Source organism: Bison bison, unplaced genomic scaffold (assembly GCF_000754665.1).
Source record: "Bison bison bison isolate TAMUID 2011002044 unplaced genomic scaffold, Bison_UMD1.0 scf7180017864238, whole genome shotgun sequence".
NCBI lineage: Eukaryota > Metazoa > Chordata > Mammalia > Artiodactyla > Bovidae > Bison > Bison bison.
Genome location: NW_011494810.1, coordinates 2,951,893 through 2,957,158, shown reverse-complemented (window position 1 = coordinate 2,957,158; position 5,266 = coordinate 2,951,893). Strand labels below are relative to the sequence as shown.

Below are 5,266 nucleotides of genomic sequence, written 5' to 3'. Positions count from 1 at the left end.
ATCTGAGGTTACTGATATTTCTCCCGACAATCTTGATTCCAGCTTGTGCTTCTTCCAGCCCAGTGTTTCTCATGATGTACTCTGCATATAATTTAAATAAGCAGGGTGACAATATACAGCCTTGACATACTCCTTTCCAGATCTGGAAACAGTATGTTGTTCCATGTACAGTTCTAACTGTAGCTTCTTGACCTGCATACAGATTTCTCAGGAGGCAGGTCAGGTGGTCTGCTATTCCCATCTCTTTCAGAATTTTCCACAGTTTATTGTGATCCACACAATCTAAGGCTTTGGCATAGTCAATAAAGCAGAAATAGATGTTTTTCTGGAACTCTCTTGCTTTTTCGATGATCCAGTAGATGTTGGCAATTTGATCTCTGGTTCCTCTGCCTTTTCTCAAACCAACTTGGACATCTGGAAGTTCACGGTTCACGTATTGCTGAAGCCTGGCTTGGAGAATTTTAAGCATTGCTTTACTAGCGTGTGAGATGAGTGCAACTGTGCGGTAGTTTGAGCATTCTTTGGCATTACCTTTCTTTGGGACTGGAATGAAAACTGACCTTTTCCAGTCCTGTGGCCACTGCTGAGTTTTCCAAATTTGCTGGCATGTTGAGTGCAGCACTTTCACAGCGTCATCTTTCAGGATTTGAAATAGCTCAACTGGAATTCCATCACCTCCACTAGCTTTGTTTGTAGTGATGCTTCCTAAGGCCCACTTGGCTTCACATTCTAGGATGTCTGGCCCTAGGGGAGTGTATGAACCACCTCAGACTATAGCAACTTCTCACAGGCCTCTGCTGAAGCAGGTACTCCCCACACACCCCAATAGTGTCTGCCATACCCCTCCATCTCCCCAGCCTGACTGAGAGATGAGCCATAATAAGATGCTATTTTCACCCCCTCTTGTCTTGGCAGGGAACAGACACCAGAGGGTTGCCTACAAGCAGCTGTTACTGGTATTCAGTCACTAAGTTGTGTCTGACTCTTTGTGAATCCATGGACTGTAGCATGCCAGGCTCCTCTGTCCTCCACCATATCCTGGAGTTTGCTCAAATTCATGTCCATTGAGTCAGTGATGTTATCTAACCATCTCATACTCTGTTGCCCCTTCTCCTTTTGCCTTCAATCTTTCCCAGCACCAAGGTCTTTTCCAATGGATTGGTTCTTCTCATCAGGTGGCCAAAGTATTGAAGCTTCAACAGAGGTGGGACCAAAACCAAAGCTAAGCTCCAGGGACTATGTGAACAAAGAGGAAGGGAAGGCACTCTTGCAGCTACAGGTGCAGCAGATTAAATACCTGCTATCAGCCTGAGACTGTAGACTTTGGAGCAATGTATGTCAATAAAATGGACAATCTGGAAGAAATGGACAAATTGTTAGAAAAGTATAACCTTCCAAGACTGAACCAGGAAGAAACAGGAAATATGAACAGACCAATCACAGGCACTGAAATCAAAACTACAATCAAAAATCTTCCAACAAACAAAAGCCCAGGACCAGACCAGATGGCTTCACAGGTGAATTCTACTGAACATTTAGAGAAGAGTTAACATCTATCCTCCTCAAATTCTTCCAGAACACTGTAGAGGAAGAGAAACTCCCAAACTCATTCTATAAGGCCACCATCACCCTGATACCAAAACCAGATGAAGACATTACAAAAAAAGACAATTACAGGCCAATATCACTGACGAACACAGATGAAAAAATTCAAAACAAAATTTTAGCAAACAGAACCCAACAACATATTAAAAGGATCATACACCATGATCAAGTGGGGTTTATCCCGGGGCTTCTCCAATATACACAAGTCAATGTGATATACCATATTAACAAACTGAAAGATAAAAAGTATACCATCATCTCAATAGATACAGAGAAAGCTTTTGACAAAATTCAACACTCATTTATAATTAAAAACTCTCCAGAAAGTAGGCACAGAAGGAACCTACCTAAACATAATAAAGGCCATATACAACAAACCCACAGAAAACATTCTCACTGTTCAAAAACTAAAAGTATTTTCACTAAAATCAGGAACAAGACAAGGGTAATCACTCTCACCATTATTATTCAATATAGTTTTGGAAGTCCCAGTAACAACAATCAGAAAAATAAATAAAAAACATCTAAATTGGAGAAGTTAAAGTAAAACTCTCACTATTTGCAGATGACATGATATTATACATAGAAAACCCTAAAGACGCCACCAGAAAATTACTAGAGCTAATCAATGAATATAGTAAAGTCACAAGATATCAAACACACAGAAATCCCTTGCATTCCTATGCACTAACAATAAAAAATAAGAAAGAGAAAGTAAACAATTCCATTAACTATTGCAACAAAAAGAATAAAATACCTAAGAGTAAACTTACCTAAAGAGACAAAAGACCTCTATGCATAAAACTATAAGACATGATGAAAGAAATCAAAGATGACACAAACAAATAGAGAGATATAACATGTTCTTGGATTGGAAGAATTAATATTACGATAACACTACCCAAAGCAATCTACAGATTCAATGCAATCCCTATCCAACTACCAATGACATTTTTCACAGAACTAGAACAGAAAATTTCACAATCTGTATGGAAACACAAAAGACCCCAAACAGCCAAAGCAGTCTTGAGAAAAACATACCTGGAGAAATCAACTTTCCTGCCTTCAGACTATACTACAAAGCTACAGTCATCAATACAGTATGCTATTGGCACAAAAGCAGAAATATAGACCAATGGAACAAGATAAAAAGCCCAGAGATAAACCCACACACCTATGGGCACCTTATCTTTGACAAAGGAAGCAGGAATATATACAATGGAGAAAAGACAGTCTCTTCAATAAGTGGTGCTGGGAAAACTGGACAGCTACATGTAAAAGAATGAAACTAGAACACTTCCTAATATCATACACAAAATAAACTCAAAATGGATCAAAGATTTAAATGTAAGGCCAGAAACTATAAAGTTCTCAGAGGAAAACACAGGCAGTATAGTCTTCAACACAAATTATAGCAAGATCCTATTTGACCTACCTCCTAGAGTAATGGAAATAAAAACAAAAATAACCAATGAGACCTAATTAAAATTAAAAGCTTTTGCACAAGAAAGGAAAGATTAAACAATTTTAAAAGACAACCCTCAGAATGGGAGAAAATAACTGCAAATGAAGCAACTGACAAAGGATTAATCTCCAAAATATATATGCAACTCATACAGCTCAATATCAAAAAATGAACAGCCCAATCAAAAAATGAGCAGCAGAAACAGATATTTCTTCAAAGAAGACATACAGATAGCTAATAAACACATGAAAAAATTGCTCAACATCACTTAGAGAAATGCAAATCAAAACTACAATGAGGTATCACTTCATACCAGTCAGAATGACCATCAACAAAAAAACTACAAAAATAAATGCTGCAGAGGATGTGGATAAAAGGGAACCCTACTGCCCTCTTGGTGGGAATGTAAATTGATACAGCCACTATGGAGAACAGTATGGAGATTCCTTAACAAACTAGTAATAAAACTACTATATGACCCAGCGATCCCACTACTGGGCAAATACCCTGAGAAAACCACAATTCAAAATGACACAAGCACCCCAGTCTTCACTGCAGCACTACTGACAATAGCCAGGACAGGGAAGCAACCTAGATGTCCATCAACAGATGAATGGATAAACAAGTTGTGGCATATATATACAATGGCATAATACTCAGCCATAAGAAGTAATGAATTTGAGTCAGGTGTAATGAGGTGGACGAACCTAGAGCGTGTTACACAGAGTGAAGTAAGTCAGAAAGAGAAAAACTAATACTGTATATTATTAACACATATATAAGGAATCTAAAAAATAGTACTGATGAACCTTTTTATTTATTCTCTATGCAGACACAGAGAATAGTCTGGTAGACACAGAGGGGGACAGAGAGGGTAGGACAAATTGAGAAAGTATCACTGACATATATACACTATGCTTATTCACACAGTCCTGTCCAATTCTTTGCAACCCCATGGACTATAGACTGCCCAGCTCCTCTGTCCATGGGGATTCTCCAGGTGAGAATACTGGAGTGGGTTGCCATGCCCTCCTCCAAGGGATCTTCCCAACCCAGGAATGGAACCCTGGCCTCACACATTGCAGGCAGATTCTTTACCGTGTGAGCCACCAGGGAAGCCCATGAATACAGGAGTGGGTAGCCTACCCCTTTATACACTATTAAGTGTAAACAGGTACTAGCAGGAAGCAGCTCTATAACACAGGGAGCCCAGCCTAGTGCTCTGTGATAACCTATTGTGGTGGAATGGTAGGGAGAGACTCAAGACTTTTTATCAAGTCATAAAAATATGACCGATTCATGTTGATGTACGGTAGAGACCAGCACAACACTGTAAAGCCATTATCCTTCAGTTAAAAAAAAAAAAAACAAAAACCAACCAGCAAAAATGCACCCCCAAAACTATACCAAGGCATATAGTTTTCAAACTGCTGAAAATCTAAGATAAAGTGCTGACAAAAGCCATAGGGAAAGAACATCTTACCTATACAGCACCAAAGATAAGAGTTACATCCGACTTCTCAGAAACCATTCAAGCAATAGAAAAGTAGAGTAAAATATTGTTGAAAGATGTTCTTTAGACAGAAGGAATATTATCTAGGTCAGACTCAGATCTACATAAACAAAGGAAGAATACCAAAGAAGGAATAATTGAAGACAAAGTAAAAACTTTTATTTTTCTTATTCTTTCTTTGTTCATAGTCTTTAATTGAAATGACAATAAAAGAAATAGCTATTTAAAACAAAATCACATAGCTGCTTCAGCCTAGATTAAGAGGTGGCACCGGGTGTGGGGTTCACATTCTGGGTGGGCAACTGCAACGCAACCTCAATGATCTGGGGTTTGTCTATGATCCTGGCTGTGTGGTTGCCCTTCTCCATAATCTCAATGCATACCTGTTGGCCTTCACCGTATTTCAGATCAGATCAGATCAGATCAGTCACTCAGTCGTGTCAGACTCCTTGTGACCCCATGAATCGCAGCATGCCAGGCCTCCCTGTTCATCACCAACTCCGGGAGTTCACTGAGACTCATATCCATCGAGTCAGGGATGCCATCCAGCTGTCTCATCCTCTGCCATCCCCTTCTCCTCCTGCCCCCAATCCCTCCCAGCATCAGAGTCTTTTCAATGAGTCAACTCTTCACCTGAGGTGGCCAAAGTACTGGAGTTTCAGCTTTAGCATCATTCCTTCCAA

General features: G+C 39.5%; 1 protein-coding gene and 1 pseudogene across 3 annotated transcripts in view; both read right to left on the bottom strand.

The window, feature by feature from the left end:
• Positions 1 to 5,266, bottom strand: part of UIMC1 (ubiquitin interaction motif containing 1) — a 139,150-nt gene that overhangs the window by 85,051 nt on the left and 48,833 nt on the right. The window lies entirely within an intron of this gene.
• LOC104993348 overlaps positions 4,152 to 5,266 on the bottom strand; it is a 5,503-nt pseudogene continuing 4,388 nt past the window's right edge.